General features: G+C 36.1%; 1 pseudogene; it reads right to left on the bottom strand.

Annotated features, from left to right (window-relative positions):
- Nucleotides 1-12,112: 12,112 nt before the first annotated feature.
- Nucleotides 12,113-12,212, bottom strand: LOC113339123 (annotated as a pseudogene).
- Nucleotides 12,213-23,846: the final 11,634 nt, after the last annotated feature.

The raw sequence follows: 23,846 nt of genomic DNA, 5'->3' as shown, positions 1-23,846 counted from the left end.
GACTTCTTGTCTCAAAGAGTATGAGATAGAGTAGATAGACTTTTGAGTGATAGATAAGTTCAAGTCTTCACATACCTTTTGGTCGAGAAGTTCCACCGGTTCCTTGAATAGTTCTTCTACTTGTATGATGAATCGCCATGAAGTCCTTGAGCTCAACTACACTTTCTATCCTAGTCCGAGACTTAGCTATAATAGACTAGAAATCAAGACTTATAGTTTTGATCACTAACGTTGACAAACATGCTTGAGATAGCAACGCATGCGAGTTCGACCGAGCAATGCTCTAACAAGCATCGATGCAGTGAAGGAAAAGCTGTGCATATCAGAAATGAAAATACATGGGTTGGAGGAAGAGATTACTTAAGTTCAGGATATGCAAGTAAGTCTTCTTAGTTTCATTGAAGAGAAAAGCCTTAAATTTAATGAAGTTGGTCTAATGAACTTGAATGAAAGAGAAGTGAATGATTTTCGTAATTACACTTTGGAGGAAATATTTAAATTTGCAAAGGAAATACGACTTGAAACTAAGGAGAATGACAAGGTTGAGGAGGAGGATATTGAGGAGTAGGAAGAGGATGAGAAGGTTGACAAGGGTATGGAGGAGTACAAGGAAGATGAGGAGGAGGAGGGGGAAGATGAGTAGCATAAGGAAGATGGTGATGATAGTGACAAGGAGGATAAAGGTGATGACGAGCAGGGTGTAAAAGGTGGTGATATGCATGGTGATGACAATGGCAAGGAGGGTAGTAAAGGTGGTGATGACGAGCATGTAACTGAATGTGCAAGTCATTTCTATTTATGTTTTTTTTTTTCATGTGAGTACATAGTCGTACACCAGTTTGCGAAACCTTTTATCGAAACTTGAATCTTTTTAGCACTCCTTCACCAAAAACCAATGAGGATTGCAAGGATGGAACAAGCCTAGGAGTAGAGTCTGAAACTTCTAACAAGCCGAGGTACATGTGTATTTATTTTCAGCTTGCATGTCTTCTCATTTTCTATATATGTGTACCAATATGTACACCTTAGTGATTTCTCATTTCCTAAGAAACTTGCATTTTTTTCATCACTCCCCTGTCAAAGGCAGCTGAAATCCCTGAAGATCAAGAAGACCATATGAACCTTTATGATCAGGATGTGATGGATACCGCTCAAACTGATGAAATTGACAAAGTAACTGGATGTGAAGAAGCTAACAAGCCAAGGTATGAAGAAAATGATCTCAACTTGTATTTGTTTTTTTTTTAGTATGTGTGTACAAGGATGTACACCTTATGATTTCTTCTGTATTTGTGTACATACCTGTACACTGGTGTAAAACTATGTTGTACACTATTGAAATTTCTTATGAAAATTGCATTTTGCAGTACTTCTATGCCAAAGACAAATACAATCCCTCTCGATCAAAATACCAAGTGAACCTTGATGACCAGAATATGATGGATGCCACTCGAACAGCTGAAATTGATGAAGCTACGATAATTGCAGCTGAAGCCATATGTCAGTTGGATCCAAAGGAAGTCCTATTACTCACACAGGGAGAAGAGCCAGAGATTGAGGCTTTCACATCAATTGATGACCTTCTAGATAACTTGTCTGAAACTGTGTTCGTGAAGCTTGAAAAGGGTTGTTACAAAATGCAGCACCTTAAGTGAAGGAAAAGATGGAAGCCATTATCCACGATTGTCCAATTATTGAGCCAAGAAGAGCCAAAAGAAGAGTCTTCTTAAAAATCATTATCCAATGAAGATGTATGAGAAAGGATTGTTGTTGAACAAATGCAGTTCATCCAACAAAATCCTGGTGAATTATTTAGCAGTCAGGAGGTTGGAGAACAAAAGACACCGGTGAGGACAAGAGCAGGGAAGATGAAGGAAGAAGATATGTTGAGGACACAAGTAGATGGCAAGTTGTTCAAGACACCACAAAAGAGAAATGCAAAAAGAAATCTAGATCCTGATTTCACCGCCGAGAGTAAGGGTAAAACCAAACGAGTTATGGTAAAAGCAGATCAAAAAGTGAGGGGGATCAAAGAGGGACAAGAACCAGGATGTCCTGCGCTAGCAAGGAGAAAGGAAGAGGAATATCATCCTCCACATCCATTGCCAGATGTTCGTCAATCCGAACTATACCAAGCCATGAAACCAGGAGATGATAAAAGAATGATACAAAAGTTCTTTGACTATGCAAGTCTGGGGTAAGTCCACAAACATTTCCATGATTGAATCTTATAAAAAAATTTATTTTCACAACTTTGTACACCATGTTAACGTTTCCTTTATGATTCCGCAGCTCTTTAGCTTGGGAACTAACAAGACTGGAAGATCCAACAGTCAAAGAAGATGTTTTGATTACAGGACGAGTACTTCGTGAACTGATGTTCAACAAATATCTGGACTAAGAGGTACTGCAGTTCTACATCTGTCGACGTAGAAGAGCACTTGTCAAAGATAGCATTCGTAATCCAGCTGACAAAAAGTACCTGATCTGTGAAATTATGAGTGCTACATCATGTGTAAGTTTTTCAAAACAACTTGTCATATATATATAGTTACTTTAATATTGTGTATATAGTTGTGCACCTAATTGATATGGCATGTTCTATGTGTTTTTATATTTAGTTGTGTACATAGATGTACACCAATATGCATATATGATTGACACATGGTCTGTAAGTGTTGATTGTTAGATTTATTTAGCTATGTACATAGATGTACACCAATATGCATCTATGATTGACACATGGTCTGTTAATTGTTGATTGTTATATTTATTTAGGTGTGTACATAGATGTACACCTACATCATACATGGATATACAGTCTATTTTCAGGCCTACAATGTTTGATTTGTTAGTTTTCTGTAGTAGTGTGCATGCTTGTTAGTTGTCTGATTAAGGTGAACCTAATTCATTTTGTTTTCCTACGTAATTGCGGTACTATGTCAAGTATAATCTCACAGGCGAGGTGCAAAAGATTGTGGTTGAATTCATACTGGACATGCCTGAGAATATGGAAGTTCTTGTAGTCCCTATCAATCTCTCTATAGATAAAAATAGGTTCGGATGGCACTGGTCGCTTTTGAATTTTTATTTCGAAGCTCAGGAATGGAAATGGTATAACTCGTTGCACTCTGAAAATGAGCAGTCATATAAAGACGATGCAAAGCAACTAGCAGATGTGGTACAAGTGGAAATCAACAAGAAGAGAGCGTTGAAGGGTGACCCACCTATAGAAGAGCATGAATTAAACATCAATCAAACCAGACTTCCTAATATACACTTGTTACTTTATGAAACGAAGTATGAAGATATCTAAAAGTATGGAAAGAGATCAGCAGAGGTCCGAAGACATTTGTCAGCAAATGAGATTAAAATTGGTGGCCATGATGCTGAAAAAAATTGGATTTTATGAAAAGGTGTGGGATATAGCAAAGGATGAGGATCATAAGGAGTGGCGCAAGACTGTAGGAAAGCAACCACTGAAGAGGAATAAGAGTTTCTAATCTTCATACAAGATCACTTTCTGAATTTCTTCTAAACATTTTTAATCTTCAGACTACATTTTAAATTTCTGTTTTCAAATTTCTGTTTAACACTTATCAATATTGCACTATTATAAAAGACGTTGAGTTAATTTTTTTATTGGTTTCAATATTGATGTTTTGAGAATAGACTTGTGTCAGTACTAAGGTGTGTATTACATGTTAGGAAATATTAAGGTGTACATGATTGTGCACAGTTTCTGACAGAGTAGAAAATCTGACAGGAAATGGTACAGGAAGGTGTACACAATGGTACAAATGTACTAACAGAAACATAGAATAGAAAAAGTAATAACCAAGTATCAATCATTGAAAAGAAAAAATAAAACCTACTTACTGGCATTAGTGAAAAAGAGGGAGTCTAACAACCACACCCAATATTTCGTTTGGCAATCTGAATAGACAAACTCCAATATACTTTCAAGAGAATCAACTAGACAGTTAGACTCAATCTATAAAAAGTGTATCAAAGAGTTTTATATCTCTATCTCTTGATTCAGTCCGCAATCAACAAATAGGGATTTGCGAGCCCGATTGAATATAAGAGGATTAACTTGAACGGTACCAAAGACCAATGTTCAAGTGTCAATCAATTCACTCAACAACCCTAAGGCCGGATACAAGGACTGATTGATCTTAACGTACAACCTGTGATATTTCTATTATATAAATAAAATATAATTCGGAAAAGAAATAACACAGACACCAGAATTTTGTTAGCGAGGAAACCGCAAATGCAGAAAAACTCCGGGACTTAGTCCAAAATAAACACACACTGATTATAAGCTGTTACACCAATTTCCTACTACCTATTCGGACTAGATGTAATACCTTCTTCAGCACTTGTAGAACTCCTAGCAAAATACCGATTCTCTTTAGAAATTCTTCATACAAATCTTCTAGCAGAACCCGAGGCTCTATTTAGAAGATACCACAACACGATTTATACGATTCGATATTTTGTTTGCACAAAACCTCGGTTTGATTTCCCTTTAGATATGAATCAAGGTTTTGGAAATTTTGTGTTTATTTTGAAAAAAAAAATTACTAGGTAAAAGTAATATCAAAACAAACTTGTAGATTAGGGATTATTATACTCTTCAAAAATAGGAAGAGGAACCTAATAACTCTACAACAAGAACAACTAGAATAAATCTAGAGATATCTTATTTAAAACTTCTCAAGGATTTTATGAGATGCCTCAATATAATTTTTTCTTTCTAGTCTCTGATTTCGACTAACAAGTGTTGGTATACGATCGGAAACTGAAATCTATCAAAACCTAGGGTTTATGATCAACAACTCTTGAATGGTTTTATATCAGAAGAGAAAACCTTAGAATAGACAAGAGTTGAAAAACCTAGATTACAAGTTGTATAATCAATCACGAAGATTTAATTAAACTTGGCTTTGTGATCCCCGAAACAAAGACTTTATCTCACTTTTGTTCACGAAGAACAGAAGACATGGAAACAACCTGCAAAGCTTATGCCTATTTTCCAAAAGGGATAAAAAACGTGTAAACTCACGAACCCTTTATTTATAATGAACAATAGCTTGGAAGCTAAGAAAAGCTATTTTCCTTTTTCAAGACTCTCCAACATATGAGAGTCTTTCCTAAGTTACAAATATTATGCATAAATAATTAATTAGCAAATATTTATTTATGTGAATAAATCACATTATAACTTAGGAAGGAATTAAAAGTTATCACAAACACTTTAATATGGTAATCAAATATGTTTGGATTAATAGCCATCTCGCTTAGACAAGGAAACATCACCAACTTGACCAAAAACAGCTTTTAGTCACGTAATTGGTCCCAAGTCCGTGAACTGTTACAAACAGCCCATGGATTGTTTCCTACTAACGAACTGTAATAATCACATCGACACTTATAATTGTTACTTTAATAAATCTCATAACTTCATCGTTGTAACTCGGAATTGAGTGATCCTTGGCTCGTTGGATTCATAAGCTCGTTCACCATAACATGAGATTCTTTATAAGGATAAAGGTTATTGTATCCAAGGTCATGAATCAAATAACCTCAAGTATATATACATAAATGTACATTTACCGTCATTGGAATTGTTCCATAGAGTGAGCATTTATCTTGATATATTTAGAAAGGTATAATTGAACAAGAATCCAAATGAAATCAATCACATACTTTGTTGATGGATTACTTGTTGATGTCTTCTTGTAGTCTTCAATCTTTATCCTTTAAGAATAGCTTCGATTCAACTTCTTAGACCTACTCTAGTCCGAAACTATCTTTAGTATGCTAAATCAAGAATGCATTTTGGCAACTAAAATTGACAACTAACTTGACGTACCAACTCTAGTGGGTTCAACTTAGCAGTATTCTAACAATCTCCCTCTTTGTCAATTTTAGTGACAAAACCATTTTACATATGGCTTGTACTTGTTAAAAGTAAAAACAAAAATCTTGATTTCCTTGGTTCTTAAACTCTGCATATGTTCATCCTGTACTCGTTGAAGATCCATCATAATATTATTACACAGTATCAAAGTTTCATTGTATCACAACTTTGACAATAATACTACGATGATATGTATCACTCCCCCTTAGTCAATAATCCATCTCACATGGAAACCACTCCCCCTTACATAATGATCCGAAAACCATATGTATTTGTAGTGTGAACTACATATTAATTATCCACCTTTTTGTCAATAAAATTGGAAAAGGTACAAGAACGGATCATAGTGAAATTTCCGAAATAGACATTTCATGACAAAAGGAAAAATACATACCAACTAATCTAGATGCAATCATAAATCCGAAGCTAAATGCATTCATCAAGGAGTTTAAATATACAAGATAACCCCTCTAAAATTCCACAACCGCACAGCCCTCAAGATATGACCATTAAGAACAAGTTCAAAAGAACTCTCACCTATTAGATGTCATTCCCGAAAGAACAACAAGAGTGACCTTACTCCAGAGATAAGGATTTATATATTGGATTTTAGAAAACCCACAAGGAGATACGAACTAAGAACCAATCATTGAAAGTCTCTCATGAGATCAAGTTACTGAACATTAGAACAATCTCATGGTAATAATACACAATATGTAACCATGAAGATCAAATATTGTGATCATATTTTCTAAGATACAAACTTGTAAGAACAATAATTGATATGCTTAGAAGGAAGAATAATATTTTCATAAGGATTTACACCAAGAATGGTTACCATAAGAATATGAAAAAAAATTCTTTGACAATAAAAACCAACATCCATGGCTTTGATAATTGCTTCTAACCTGTTATATTTAAGAAGTCCAATCACAAATCAAGTTAGGTAATTAAGACTTATACATGTGGTATCTAACCATATTCATCTTAACCATAACTAGTTCAAATGACTTCACATGAACTAGTTAGAGAGTTTTTCAATTGCAAGGAAATCTTATGTAACTACACAAGACACAATTGAAGCAAAGATGATTTGACTGAATCGGTTCATGAACTTTATAGCCACGGTTTGCAAACTGCATTCCTTAGTATTTATAAATAAGTTCAAAACAATCATCTTTAGATATAACCTCACTCAAGTTCACAGACTAGGTTCGCGGACTTAAGTTACCGGGAATAGTTTACAAACTCCAGCAGAAATTCTCAGGTATGAGAACTTCACCGGTTCGCGGACTTAGTTTCACGCAAGTAGTTTGTCAACTCCAGCAGAAATTCTCAGGTTTGAGAACTTTGGCAGTTCACGGACTTGGCTCACGCCATTCTTCCGGTTCTCTTGATCAACAAAGTTCGCAAACTTTGGTTCAAGGAATAGGACTTATACATAAATGTGTTTCCACAACAATGCTTATGTCCACCATTGGTTATGTAATCTAAACTCTCATTTCAATCATTGAAACATTCTTAGAGGACGTTATACAGTTGTTACACCATTTCTCGTCAAAGCAATTTTCAAAGTGATTATAACATATCATGACTTTCGTCACTAGGTAAAGATCAACTTGGTTGAAGCGAAAGCTTACCAACACATATTTTGAGAAATATGTAAGAGAGTTAGACTCATCTCGAAAAAATAAATTGTTCCACATATCCAGAAATTACCCAACACAATATGTGCGCGCCAAATCTTTTGCAATCTTCACCGCATTTAATAGGGCTTCATGGTGAGGATGCACTTTCAACACACTCAGGTTGTGTTGAGGTGAGCAAAATCTTTCTCACGACAGGTATTCGAAATAAAATCAAACATGGAATCTAGGAATTTAACAACTTCCTTGAAACTTTCAGTAACTGTTCCATACCTTTTTAAGATGTTATACCTTGTCGAACTCTTGTCTGGGAGATCCTTCTTAATAGTACTCGTTGCTTTATTGGTCTTCTTTGGTACCCATTTCTGAGAAGCTTTTGGAGCAACGTATTTCTTTTTCTCCCCAATATAATTATGGAACTTCTTGGGGGGGGATACTGAAAAAACTGATATTATGAGACTCAGTTTTTCTCCAGTTTGGAACATCAGATCTTGTCATCTTAACAGAATAAGATCTGGTTTTATCTCGTTTAAGAAATCTGCAATTCCTTTGCAAGTGACCTGGTTTTTGATGACCACGAAAATGCGAAGCATTTTTACTCATAAATGCATTAGATGGGACTCATTTTATCACTAATAAACTTGTTTGTAAGTGTTTTTATGAAATAATCTCTTATGGAGAAAGTTGCTCGAAAAGTTGTTTTTTACCCCGGAGGACACATGTTATTCTGACTCTCAGTTTTGGATAAGGGGTACCCAATTACTTAGGGGCATCCTAATTTCTATTCGCACTCCCGGATTGGATAAGGGGAGGTCATCTTCAACCTTTTGATTTTGTTTATTGGCGGGAAAAATCAAGGTTCACTCGGTAGAATTAGGATTCGTGACTTGGACCAGTTTTAATGAGATTAAAGACCTGAAATCGATTGGGGTTATTAATTTAAGCTAAACATGGATGATATTGGTTTTTGATTCGCCTACAATTGACCGGTTTATCGGGAAAAAATGTTGCAGTCACTTGCCGGAATTAGGGTTGAAGAACTGGATGTGTTCCACTGAGATTCAATTGCTGAAACTAAATGAGATTGTTCGAATGTACCTTACATGGTTGGTATAGGTGTCTGAATCGTTGAAGTTTGGATGAAATGCTGGATTTGAAGAAAATATGAGTCTCGGGTTTATTCTTCTCCGGGAAACTTTGTTTGGACCTGTGAAGAGATTAGGTGAGATTCAAGTACCGTAATTCATTGGGATAAACCTGTTAGGATCAACCAGGACTGGTAAGTCCCTTAGAATCGACAAAATATGAAGCAGTACGTGGATTGGACAAAATAGAGGTTAAAAGGATATGATAGACACATTTTGGTGTCCGATATGTCTCGATTCTATATGTTGTTAGGGCTCAATTTTGTACTTATTATGGTGTTTTATTTATTTGTACGTATTTTTGGCCAATAAACATTTTTGGAAAAAGTTTGCTCGAAAAGTTGTCGGAAAGCACCCGGAGGACATTTGCTATTCGGACTCTCACTTTGGATAAGGGGTAACCTAATTACTAAAGGGCATCCCATTTCCAGGAAATTGCTAATCGCACCCCTACTCTGGATAAGGGGTAACCATCTTCAATATTCAAAAATCAGGATTTTGGCGGGAAAAAAGTGCAGTTAAAGAGCAGTTTTGGCAATCGTGATTTGAAGGAGTTAAAGGCCGATTAAACCTCTGATTTTCATAGGATAGACTCCTTATGGGTCTAGGAATATGATATGGGTGTTTAAATCGATTAGAATGGGCTCAATCGACAGATTTTTCTCACAACAAGAAAATATGGAAAGTCACGTGTGTGACCTGTTTTAGGAAATTCTAGAGAGATTAAAGCGCTGTAAACCTTCCCAAAGATTTGTATCTATCTAAGGAAGAGTTTAGAATAAAAAAGAAAGCTCAGAAACGCGTAGAAATCCTAAAACAATAAATTTTCGCAACTTGGCCGTGAAGAGAAGAAAAGAGATTTTAGAAGATTTGGGTGATATTTAATCGATATTTTTGATATAAATAGATGTCTTGGGTCATATAGAAGAGGTGTCGAGAGTTTGGGAACCTAAGGAGAGCCAGAGAAGAAGAAATCAGAGCTTTCCCAAACTCTGTTGCTGCTGCTGCTGAAGAAGAAGAACGCGAAGAACATTGACGCTCGGTAGACAGTCGCAGAACAGTGTCATCGATTAATAGCTGAAGAACATTAAGCTATTCAGGGCAGTCTTATTCTAGGGTCTTAAAATCAGCGACAAAGCAACAGTTTTTCTGTAACAGTTCCATTGTAACAGCTGTTTTGCAACACCAATACACTGTTGCAAACAGTCTGTGTTATTACTTTTCACTCTTTTAATCATCTTTTGAGCAACAAACACATATTTTGAGATCATGATTAATATGAGGAGCTAAACCCCATTGCTGAGGCGATAGAGGAAGCTATTTTTCCAACAAAAATTGGTATATTCTATTTTATCTTTTTATTTGCAATAATTATATGATTATTTTCCTTGAACTATTATTGAATATGATTTTTATTTGAGTGATAGTGATCTATTTTGATGGAGTATGCTTAGTTTTAAGACTTTTGATGCTTCATACTTGGTATTTACAATTATTACTTTTGAAAATCTACTTGTTGCAATATTTTAGAATCAAATTAAACAAGAAAATTGCATAAATATAAGTATTAGTTTAATCACTTTGAACTTGGAAAATAGTGGAATCTTAGCCTCACTGTTTCTTTTAGCATTGATATCATCTTTGATTGAGTTTGCTATAATTTTTAGTGAGTTTTCTATTTTAATATTAGAATGTAAGTCTAATTAATATCCTTCACAAGTTTGAGAATCGAACCACTTTTACCACTATCTACAAATCACATCAATTTTTGGCGCCGCCGACGCGGACTTGTTTTTAGGGTTTTAGATTTATTTTATTTTTTATTTTTTATTTTTATTATTTTTGTCCTTTTTTATGTTTTTGGGTATTTATCTTGTGTCTACAGGTTCTGGATCATAAAAAAAATTGAGCCAAGGAGTTTGGTGATTTCATAAAGACTTGGAGCTAAAGATTAAAGCAAAAAGAACAGAAAAGAAGACAATTTTATTTTAGACAATTTTAGTTTAGGGTTTGTTTATTTTATTTTAAAAAAAAAAAACTGTATTAGGGTTTATTATTTTTGTAATTTTTCTTTATTATTTTTTTGGACTTTTGGACTTTGGGACGTTATTTATTTTTTGTTACCCTACGGAAGGGTACTTTAAATATAAACTGTTTGCAGAGAAGGAGGACAATTACGATATTGTCTCTGCACCTTGGGTTCGTACACTAGACATCGGAGTCAGTGGCCCAAGTCGACTACAACCGATTCATCCCCCGTCTGGAACGGGAGGTAAGATTTTAAACACTCGCGAATCCCCTGTCAGCGAGTTACTGGACTCCTTCGTATGAATATATGTTGAGGACTGAATACGGACATTTATTTTTCTAGTAAAGGGCAAGGCCTGGCCATACAAGATAAGGGTTCGGATTTCATCACCGTTCTCTTCTTGCCCGCTTTAGGAACACGTAACCTACGCGAACCTAAGCCTAAAATTTTGAATAGAACGAGACCGATAGGGTAACGAGCTTAACAGGAAAGTCATTCGAAAAATATTGGTTACTCTTTAAGCATACTTTGAAGTTCTTGATGGTTTTTGTAAGTTGAATGCGTGACTGCGCCGCCTTGTAATACCGGTGAGGCCTTGGGTATCAAAGCTCTACCGAGCTTCCCTCGCCTCTATTCAACTTACGTTAACTCAGATTGATTCCAGATGGGTTTGCTTAAATTGTAACGAATTCCCGTTCGAAGGATTGGAAGCTGGTCTAGAAACAATCTAAGTGGAGCCTTCATGCTTTTTGTTTGCTAGAAATCAATAGGTTTGATTTGGTTGAGTCGGCCTTGATCTGTGTTTGCTTACCCTTCCAATTTAGAAAATTCTATTGTATGCATGAACGTAAAAGAGACGCACTAGGTAGATTTATTAAAGAGAAAGCTAGTAGTTCGAAGCGTCTCGATTACCTTAATCTAGAAAGTCCTTTTTAAGAGTCTGTTTTTGAACGTTATTTGACTGAGGAGAGAATCCATGTTGCTTCGATAGCGCCAGAAATGGCAACTTTGAAAGCTTTGTTGAATCCAACTAGGACTACCCGTCCTTCGTGTATTAAGTTAGCTGAAACGGAGGAACCCTATGAACTGAAACCTGAGACCTTACAGATGCTCCCAATCTTTTTAGGGAAAGAAAATGAAAACCCTTATTACCATGTTAGGGATTTTGAGGAAATTTGTAGTACTCTAAGAATTAGAGGCTTAGATGATGATGCTTTGAAACTCAGGTTATTCCCATTTTCCCTGAAAGATAAGGCCAAGTCGTGGTTGTATAGTTTGGACTCCGAGTCAATTGAGACATATGAACAACTTACATCTTCCTTTTTTAATAAGTGTTTCCCTAGGCACAAAACATCGTCTATTAGGACGCAAATATGCACATTTTCACAACAAGAGGGAGAATCTTTATATAGGTATTTGGAAAGGTTCAATGATTTATTATCCCAGTGTCCTCATCATGGTTTAGAAAAGGTTAGGCTAGTTCAGATCCTTTATAAGGGTTTAGATTATTCCACAACGACCATGGTTGAGTCTCTATGCACTGGTGGATTTGAATACCAAACTGTTGATGCGGCGATGGAATTCTTTTAAGTAGAGGGAACGTTAATAGGATAGAAGGAGGCTATGAATCAGATGCCAAAATTGCTGCTATAGCAAAAAGGTTAGAAGCCTTAGAAGTGGGCCAGACTAGTGGTAGAGTGGAGCCTTTTTGGGAAGGCCAGAATATTGAAGAGCATGCCAATGCTCTTTATAATAACACTAGATTTGATAACCGTCAAAAGATTGACCCATATTCAGAAACCTATAATCCTGGTTGGAGAAACCATTCGAACCTTTCGTGGTCTAAGGGCCAAAGTCAAGGTCATTTTAGTAATTCTAATGCTCCCCCAGGTTTTGGATATACTAAGAATCCTTCAGGACTAGCTCAGTTTCAGAATCCGTCAGATAAGAAAATCCTAAGTTTAGAGGAATCTCTCGCCTTGTTAACTCAGCAAACTGCAAAATTCCAGTTATCCGTAGAACAGAGTCTACAAGCTAGTAACAGGATAGGACAAGAAAATAGTCAGGCTATTTTCGAGTTAAAAACCCAGGTTGGTCTGATAAGTAATTATTTGAGAGAAAAAGGTAAGTTTCCTAGTCAAATACAACCCAACCCTAAAGGAGTTCATGAATTAGGTGCAAAAACATCGAATCAATTGAATGCTGTTAGAACCCTTAGAAGTGGTAGATTTGTAGACAATAAGGTAACCATGCCCGATAGTGAACATATTGTAGTCCACCCCTCAGGATCTCACCTCTCAGGACCAGTAGCTGAAGAGACTGATAAAGTTTCTGATGATGTGAATTCGGTTCCTGAAAGGTCTGATTTTAGGCCTAGAGCCCCATTTCCTCAGCTATTAGTACCAACAAAGAAGGAGTCGAACTTTAATGACATAGTGGAGGTTTTTAAGCAAGTTACCATAAACCTTCCCTTATTAGATGCAATTAGGCAAATTCCTGCTTATGCCAAGTTCCTTAAGGATATGTGTACGCGAAATCAAAAACTTAGCGTCCATAAGAAAGCCTTTTTAGCTAGTCACGTAGGTTCAATCATTCAGAACACCACAACTCCAAAGTACAAAGACCCAGGTTCTCCTACCATTGCTTGCACAATAGGTAACTTCCGGGTAGAAAAATCTTTACTTGACTTAGGAGCCAGTGTGAACTTACTGCCATTCCATGTATACTTACAGCTAGGACTTGGTGAAATGATACCTACTCAGATGACACTGCAGTTAGCTGATAGGTCTGTTAAAATCCCTCGAGGTGTTATCGAGGATGTTCTTATTGAGGTTGACAAGTTTATTTATCCAGTGGATTTCTTGGTCCTAGATACCCAACCTGTCCCTGACCCAGAGAACAAGATACCTGTGATTTTAGGTCGCCCATTTTTAGCTACGTCTAATGCGATCATTAACTGTCGAAATAGTGTGATGAGTTTATCTTTTGGAAATATGACTATGGAGATGAACATTTTTAATGTCAGTAAGCAACCTCATGAGCTAGATGACACATGTGTTGAGGAGGTGAACATGATAGAAGCCTTAGTTCAGGAGTCATTACCAAACATCTTGTCTGAAGACCCATTAGAAAGTTCCCATTTTGGTTTAGATTCTACACCTGTGTTAGACACTGATAGATGGAAAGCTAGGTTCGAAGCGTTACCAGCTTCTGAGACTACCCTAATTCCTTCTTTAGAAGAACCCCCAAAGTTGGACCTTAAACCGCTACCCGATACTCTAAAGTATGTGTTTTTAGGCCCATCTGTGACTTTACCTGTGATTGTAGCTTCCAATTTGGATAGTGATCAGGAAAGTAGGCTAGTAAATGTACTTCAAGACAATAAGGAAGCTTTAAGGTGGACTATAACAGACATTAAGGGTATAAGTCCTACTGTGTGTATGCATCAGATTCATTTAGAGGAAGACTCCAAACCTTCTAGGGAGATGCAACGTCGACTGAACCCTAACATGAAAGAGGTAGTTTGAAAAGAGGTGCTCAAGTTGTTAGATGCGGGTATTATTTACCCAATTTCAGAAAGTAAGTGGGTCAGCCCTGTTCAGGTTGTCCCCAAGAAATCAGGTATCACTGTAGTCCAGAATGATAATAATGAATTAATCCCAACCCGAGTGACCACGGGATGGCGTGTGTGTATTGACTATAGGAAATTGAACAAGGTCACAAGGAAGGATCACTTTCCCCTTCCTTTTATCGACCAAATGCTAGAGCGATTAGCTGGACATAGTCACTATTGCTTCTTAGATGGATACTCCGGTTATAATCAGATCGTTATTGCCCCAGAAGACCAAGAGAAAACCACTTTTACCTGTCCCTTTGGTACCTTTGCGTATAGACGCATGCCTTTCGGGCTATGTAACGCCCCTGCAACTTTTCAGCGTTGTATGATGAGCATATTTTCTGATATGGTAGAACGGTTCTTAGAGGTCTGTATGGATGATTTTTCAGTGTTTGGTTCATCTTTCGATGAGTGCTTGCATCATTTGACATTAATGTTGACTAGGTGTAAGGAAAACAATTTAATGCTTAATTGGGAAAAATGCCATTTCATGGTTAAATCAGGAATTGTATTAGGGCACATCGTCTCTTCGAAGGGTATAGAGGTAGACAAAGCCAAAGTTGACCTTATTAAGACTTTACAGGTCCCAAAAACCGTAAAATATATTAGTTCATTTCTAGGGCATGCAGGTTTTTACCGTCGATTCATTAAGGATTTTAGCTTGATTTCTAGACCTCTTTGCAATTTTCTTGCAAAAGATGTTAAGTTTGTCTTTGATGATGCTTGTTTAGAGGCTTTTGAGAAGCTTAAAACTTTACTCACTACTGCCCCGATAGTCCAGGCACCTAACTGGAACCTACCCTTTGAGATTATGTGTGATTCTTCAGATTATGCTATAGGCGTCGTTTTAGGACAACGAGAAAACAAATTACTTCATGTGATTTATTATGCTAGCAAAACTCTGAATGATGCCCAAATGAATTACAAAACTACCGAGAAGGAACTTTTAGCCATCGTGTTTGCATTGGATAAGTTTAGGTCTTACCTATTTAGGTTCTAAGATCATAATCTATACAGATCATGCTGCTTTAAAATACCTTTTATCTAAGAAGGATACCAAAACTAGATTGATTAGATGGATCTTATTGTTACAGGAATTTTCCCCAGACATTAGAGAAAAAAAGGGTGCAGAAAATGTAGTAGCAGATCACTTGTCTAGGCTAATTGTTAGTTCCCTTAGTGATTCCCTTCCTATAAGGGATAGCTTTCCTGATGAACAATTATTCTCTGTTTCCCAATCACCTTGGTATGCAAATATAGTGAATTATCTTGTTACTGGTCGAACCCCTCAACATTGGGGTAAGCAAGATCAATCTAGGTTTTTAGCCGAGGTTAAGCATTTCTTTTGGGACGATCCTTATCTTTTTAAGTATTGTCCGGACCAGATTATTAGGAGATGTGTATCTGAGAGTGAACAGTCTAGTATTATCTCCTTTTGCCATGAACATGCATGTGGGGTCATTTTAGTGCTAAGAAGACTGCTGCTAAGATTTTGCAGTGTGGATTTTACTGTCCTTCGTTGTTTAAAGATTCCCATAGTCATTGTGTTTCTTGTGAGCGTTTCCAGAAGTTAGGAACCATTTCCCGTAGAAATATGAAGCCTTTGAACCCTATTTTAGTGATTGAGGTCTTTGATGTGTGGGGTATTGATTTTATGGGTCCATTTCCTATTTCGTTTGGTTATCTTTACATACTTGTCGGTGTAGACTATGTGTCTAAGTGGGTTGAGGCGGTTCCGTGTAAAACGAATGACCACTAGGTCGTAGTCCAGTTTTTGAAAGAGAATATACTTACACGATTTGGTACACCGCGAGCTATAATTAGTGATGGAGGTTCACACTTTTGTAATAGACCGTTTGCACTTTTAATGAAACAATATGGTATTACCCACAAAGTAGCTACCCCATATCACCCACAGACTAGTGGTCAGGTAGAGGTCCCCAATAGGGAAATTAAGCGTATTTTAGAGAAAACAGTTAATCCTAATAGGAAAGACTGGTCATCGAGGCTTACTGATGCCTTATGGGATTATCGTACTGCGTTTAAGACACCCATTGGAATGTCACCTTATCGTTTAGTGTTTGGAAAGGCATGTCACCTGCCCATTGAGTTAGAGCATAGATCCTATTGGGCTATTAAGAACCTAAACTTTTCACTTGACAAGGCAGGAGCTCACAGAAAATGTTAGATTTAAGTTTGGGGGTGGGGTAGAACTTTTTGTTACCTTTTCGTTGCAATAAGTAAACTCCAGAGTCTAGAAATTTATCCCTATTAAGGATGGCACTAACCAATCTAAGTGGATGGAAGCATTTTGGTTGTAGGAGTTGAGGAACCAATCTGACTAGATAACAACATCTAAAGAGTCTATTCATAAAAGCACATAGCTCAGGTGTTAGAAATAACATGATAGTTTCACCATATCTCATTGAGTCCTTTTCATTTATGTTTTTATTTTATTTTATTTTTAAACTATGTTTCTCTAAGTGATTAGGTGGGGCTCACGATTCAAGTTGTTACCAATGCTAGAGTGAATTAGAGTGATTGAGATACAAAAAGAAAAAAAAAAGAAGAAGAAAAAGAGACCTGACCATCATACCAATTGGAATAAATTCAATAAAGTCGACCACTGGAACCCTTGTATATGCCAGTGTGTTGATATTAGTCAGACTAGTATCTCAGTCCATTAGGATAGGTTCATTTTGGCGGAGGCCTTCAGACAGATATGAGAAACACCGTTCACCTAGTAAACATCAAAACCATCTATGTTTTTTTATATCCATCTTCTTGATCTATCCATGTGATTAGTTTTGACTCCGGATATTGATGTCCATAGTGCGACTATCTGAGTAGAGCTCTGTCACTTCAAATGAATTTTAGTATGCTTGAGTGCAAACTCGTGTACAACAATTGGAATTTCGCATCAGGGTACTTCCTCCTGTAGTCAATAAGTATGCCAACCAAGGAGATTCTTTAGTGCCTTCCAAGGTTCTGTATAGATATCTAGGGTCTGGAGTAAAAAGGTTTTGTGGGTATACCTATGGTAAGCCCTCCGGAGACAACACTCCGCCACTAGGGACACCTAGGGGTTTAAAGGCTTATTGCATACGCTAAATGCAATCGACGATGCCTGCGACAGTGAGTTAGGATTTTATTTTTATTTTATTTTTGCTCAAGGACTAGCAAATAATAGGTTTGGGGGTATTTTATAGACACATTATTGTGTCCGATTTGTCTCGATTCTATATGTTGTTAGGCTTCATTTTTGGCAAATAAACATTTTTGGAAAAAATTGGCTCGAAAAGTTGTCGGAAAGCACCCGCAGGACATTTGCTGATCGGACTCTCACTTTGGATAAGGGGTAACCTAATTACTAAGGGGCATCCCATTTCCAGGCAGTTGCTAATCGCACCCCTACTCTGGATAAGGGGCTACCATCTTCAACATTCAAAAATCAGGTTTTTGGCGGGAAAAAAGTGCAGTTTTGGCAATCGTGATTTGAAGGAGTTCGAGGTCGATTAAATCTCTGATTTTCATAGAATAGACTCCTTATGGGTCCAGTAATCTGATATGGGTGTTTAAATCGATTAGAATGGGCTCATTCGACGGATTTTTCTCACAACAAGAAAATATGGAAAGTAACGTGTGTGACCTGTTTTAGGGAATTTTAGAGAGATTAAAGCGCTGTAAACCTTCCCAAAGATTTGTATCTATCTAAGGAAGAGTTTAGAATAAAAAGGAAAGCTCAGAAACGCGTAGAAATCTTAAAACAATAAATTTTCGCAACTTGGCCGTGAAGAGAAGGAAAGATATTTTGGAAGATTTGGGTGAGATTTAATCGGTATTTTTGATATAAATAGATGTCTTGGGTCATATAGAAGAGGTGTCAAGAGTTTGGGAACCTAAGGAGAGCCAGAGAAGAAGAAATCAGAGCTTTCCCAAACTATGTTTCTTCTGCTGCTGCTGCTGGTGAAGAAGAAGAACGCGAAGAACATTGATGCTCGGTAGACAGTCGCAGAACAGTGTCATTGATTAACAGCTGAAGAACATTAAGCTGTTCAGGGCAGTCTTATTCTAGGGTCTTAAAATCAGCGACAAAGCAACAGTTTTTCTGTAACAGTTCCATTGTAACAGCTGTTTTGCAACACCAATACACTGTTGCAAACAGTCTGTGTTATTACTTTTCACTCTTTTAATAATCTTTTGAGCAACAAACACATATTTTGAGATCATGATTAATATGAGGAGCTAAACCCCATTGCTGAGGCGATAGAGGAAGCTATTTTTCCAACAAAAAGTGGTAATTCTATTTTATCTTTTTATTTGCAATAATTATATGATTATTTGCCTTGAACAATTATTGAATATGATTTTTATTTGAGTGATAGTGATCTATTTTGATGGAGTATGCTTAGTGTTAAGAGTTTTGATGCTTCATACTTGGTATTTACAATTATTACTTTTGATAATCTACTTGTTGCAATATTTTAGAATCATATTAAACAAGAAAATTGCATAAATATAAGTATTAGTTTAATCACTTTGAACTTGGAAAATAGTGGAATCTTAGTGAGTTTGCTACAATTTTTAGTGAGTTTTCTATTTTAATATTAGAATTTAAGTCTAATTAATATCCTTCACAAGTCTGAGAATCGAACCACTTTTACCACTATCTACAAATCACATCAGGATATTCACGGGATTGTGTTAGGTCGAAACGTGTACTGCACATGTCAGAGGTACTCGAGCAACAATTTGGAGTATGAAGAAGTTATAAAAGGAGAATATGTCGTGAAATCAACACCAGCAGATTCGTGAGAATAAAAATCAAAGAAATAAGAGGAAATAAAATCGTGGAAAAATAATGGAGAATATTGTGTGATTAACACAAGATATTTCTTTATGTGAGTATAAATAGACTTGCCTGAGATCAGAGAAGAGCATCGAGAGTTGGGATAGGCTATAGAGAAGAATATGAAGCTGCAGAGCAGATTTCTCTGCTGCTGCAGAGAAGGAGAAGCTGAAGAACAATAAACTAATAAGAACTGTCGTTCTTGACCGTCACATATACAATCCATAAACGACAGCTCTTCTGCGACACCATATAACAATAGTTCTTTGCAACAGTTGTAACAGTGAGTTTTGTAACGACCTTGCAGCGTTGCAAACTCCTGGTTTATATTATTTTCCTCCCTTTTCTTCTTTGTAAACACCATTTGAGCTATAAAAATATACTTTGAGCGTTTTTTTCACTATGTGGAGCTAAACCTTTCTCTGGGACGACGGAGGAAACCAAAATTCGTCATCTGGTAAATTCATTTAATTATTTATATGACTATTTTCATTAAATTAAAATTAGAAAAATATTTTTCTTAATTAATTGTCATTTCATTTGACGGTTTATGCTTAGGATTAATTCTTTTGATATGCCATGCTTAAGATTTACAATTAATATTTTAAGAATCTACCTTAGGCAAAGAAATAGAGTCAAAATTCTTATTGAATGAGCTATCATGGTTTAGAATAAATAGGTGAGTCGCATGAATTTGAATATTTGGTGGAATCCTAGTCCCAGTAACTCTCGCTTTTGTTTATATTTATTATTTTCATTAAATCTTTAAAATTAATCTTCACAAGTCTTAGAGTTCGAATCTTATTTACAACAACGATAATTAAAAACAACATCATTTTGGCGCCGCCGACGCGGATTTGTTTTTAGATTAATTTTTAGGTTTATTTTTTATTTTATACAGTATTTTCAATTTATTCTAGATTTTTTTTCCTTTTTATGCGTTTCTTTTTGTATTTGTTTTCAGGGACTTTTTGAGGATGATGACTTCTTCTGAAGAGACGTCACCTAAGATGACGCTGGCGGAATATAAGCGTAGAAAGTCAAATTATCAGGAAACCTCATCTGAGATGACGCTTGCTGAATATAAGCGTAGGCAACAGTATGGAGTTTCTAATCCACATGTGGTAAGTGAAGAATCACCTTTAACAATATATGAGAAGTATTACAAACACACACCGCCTAGTTTGGAACAAAGATTGAGAGTTATTAAATGTCAAAGATTATATGCTGATGATGATGAATCTTGTAGTGAATCTCTGTTCCAAACAGAACATATAGATGACCCTGTGTATGATTGTGTGGATGATTTTCCTAATTCCATAGATGAATCCATCCCACAAGATAATTCACCCACTTATAGGTTGTTTCTAGACTCCTAGACTTCAAAAAGTTGCCTAATTTAGGGTTAGAATTGCGTGCTTCTAAAGTGTTGTTGGAATACTTTGCATCTAAATACCCATCGGATTTGCCTATTTCTGATACCGTGCATGAGCCAATTGAAATTTTTCCAGTCCCAATAATATCCCCTTATTTTGTTCTATACTCACTTCCATGTGAAGTAAAAACTAGGTTTGGGGGTAATCCTCTATTTCAGACAGTTTCAATGTTACCATATTTTCATAGCATAATTGTGAAGCTGTCGTTTGTAAATATTGTATTTTGGGTTGATCCCCAAATTTTCAGGCTGTTAATTTTTGGGAATCCATTTCTGTACATTCCAGTAGGTATATTTATTTTATTTTATTTTTATTTTGGTTTACTTTTTGCATTTTCCATCTTAATATTTGCGTTGGATGACTCAATTACATTGAGGACAATGTAATGTTTAAGTATGGGGGAGAGGTTAACTTTTTACTTTATTTGTTCAGGAAATTCCTTGCACATCATGACCAGCTGTGTAGCGGGTCTGCTCCTTTTTCTTGCATGTTATGACAAGCTGTGTAGCGGGTCTAAAAAAAAAGAAAAAAAATTGAAAAATATAAATGAAAAAAAATTGATTATTAGAGTTATAACCAGCTGTGTAGCGGGTCTTTTCTTTTTTTTCTTGCATTATGTGACCAGCTGTGTAGCGGGTCTAAAAAATATATATAAAAAAATAAAAAAATATGACCAGCTGTGTAGCGGGTCTCTCTTTCTCTCTTATTATATGACCAGCTGTGTAGCGGGTCAGTTTTCTATTTTTCTCGAGGACTAGCAAAATCTAAGTGTGGGGGAATTTGATGAGCACGAAAATGCGAAGCATTTTCACCCATAAATACATTGACTGGGACTCATTTTATCACTAATAATCTTGTTTATAGGTGTTTTTATGAAATAAGCTCTTATGGAGAAAGTTGCTCGAAAAGTAGTTTTTGTACCCCGGAGGACACATGTTATTCAGACTCTCAGTTTTGGATAAGGGGTACCCAATTACTAAGGGCATCCTAATTGATATTCGCACTCCCGGATTGGATAAGGGGAGGTCATCTTCAACCTTTTGAATCTGTTTTTTGGCGGGAAAAATCAATGTTCACTCCAACAGAATTAAGGTTCGTGACTTGGACCAGTTTTAATGAGATTAATGCCCTGAAATCGATTGGGGTTATTAATTAAGCTAAACAGGGATGATATTGGTTTTTGATTCTCCTATAATTGACTGGTTTATCGGGAAAAATTGTTGCAGTCACTTGCCGGAATTAGGGTTGAAGAACTGGATGTGTTCCACTGAGATTCAATTGTTGAAACTAAATGGGATTGTTCGAATGTACCTTACAGGGTTGGTATAGGTGTCTGAATCGTTGAAGTTTGGATGGAATGCAGGATTTGAAGAAAATATGAGTCTCGGGTTTATTCTTCTCCGGGAAACTTTGTTTGGACCTGTGAAGAGATTGGGTGAGATTCAAGTACCGTAATTCATTGGGCTAAACCTGTTAGGATCAAACAGGACTGGTAAGTCCCTTAGAATCGACAAAATATGAAGCAGTACGTAGATTGGACAAAACAGAGGTTAAGAGGATATTCACGGGATTGTGTTAGGTGGAAACGTGTACTGCACATGTCAGAGGTACTCGAGCAACAATTTGGAGTATGAAGAAGTTATGAAAGGAGAATATGTCGTGAAATCAACACCAACAGATTCGTGAGAATAAAATTCAAAGAAATAAGAGGAAATAAAACCGTGGAAAAATAATGGAGAATATTTTGTAATTAACACGAGATATTTCTTTCTGTGAGTATAAATAGAGTTGCCTGAGATCAGAGAAGAGCATCGAGAGTTGGGATAGGCCACAGAGAAGAATAAGAAGCTGCAGAGCAGAATTCTATGTTGCTGCAGATAAGAAGAAGCTGAAGAACAATAAACTGATAAGAACTGTTGTTCTTGACCTTCACATATCCAATCCATAAACGACAGCTCTTCTGCGATACCATATAACAATAGTTCTTCGCAACAGTTGTAACAGTGAGTTTTGTAACGACCTTGCAGCGTTGCAAACTCCTGGTTTATATTATTTTCTTCCCTTTTCTTCTTTTTAAACACCATTTGAGCTATAAAAATATATTTTGAGCGTGTTTTTCACTATGTGGAGCTAAACCTTTCTCTGGATGACGGAGGAAACCCAAATTCGTCATGTGGTAAATTCATTTAATTATTTATATGACTATTTGCATTAAATTAAAATTAGAAAAAGATTTTTCTTAATTAATTGTCATTTCGTTTGATGGTTTATGCTTAGGTTTAATTCTTTTGATAATCCATGCTTAAGATTTACAATTAATATTTTAAGAATCTACCTTAGGCAAAGAAATAGAGTCAAAATTCTTATTGAATGAGCTATAATGGTTTAGAATAAATAGGTGAATCGCATGAATTTGAATATTTGGTGGAATCCTAGTCCCAGTAACTCTCGTTTTTGTTTATATTTATTATTTTCATTAAATATTTAAAATTAATCTTCACAAGTCTTAGAGTTCAAATCTTATTTACAACAACGAAAATTAAAAACAACATCACTTTTCCACAATAAAAACAATGTTTAGTAGAATGGAAAAAGTTACGTTTAGTGTTACCTGAATGTTTATGTGCTTGCTTTGGAACTTGACAGGATTTCCTCTTTTCGTTATCAGCAGTTGATAGAGATACTTTACTTTTGTCAACCTTGGAAGGTTTTGGTTGAGAAGAAACTTTAGCTTTGACAAATTTTACCTCTTTGCAAATACTAGGAGTGCCTATTCCTTCATAGCCCAATCCTCGTGTATCACGATGAATTCTACATGCTCCCAATATCGAGGTTAATTTATTTGAGCTGCTATTTCTAGACAAACTCTCTTTTAAGCTCGAGTTTTCTTCTTCCAAACTTTTGACCTTCTCAAGCGTAATAACTAGATCATTCTTAGATGATTCATATTGAAATTTGATATCTTCTCGTTCTGAATCAAATAACAAATTCATCTCAATGTTTTCCAAGTTATCTAGCTTTGCTTGAAGAATAATTTCCCAATCACGACCTTCGGCAATTTCTTCTTTAAGCTTTCGTATTTCATTGAGATAATCTCTTGCACCACTATAATCAAGTTGGTCTTGCAAGTCTTTATTTCGACTATGAAGTCTGTCATATTTAACTTTCTCACTGAAAATGGTGTTTTCAGCTTCTG

Source organism: Papaver somniferum, unplaced genomic scaffold, assembly GCF_003573695.1.
Source record: "Papaver somniferum cultivar HN1 unplaced genomic scaffold, ASM357369v1 unplaced-scaffold_19, whole genome shotgun sequence".
Classification (NCBI taxonomy): domain Eukaryota; kingdom Viridiplantae; phylum Streptophyta; class Magnoliopsida; order Ranunculales; family Papaveraceae; genus Papaver; species Papaver somniferum.
This window is presented reverse-complemented; position numbering and strand designations above follow the sequence as displayed.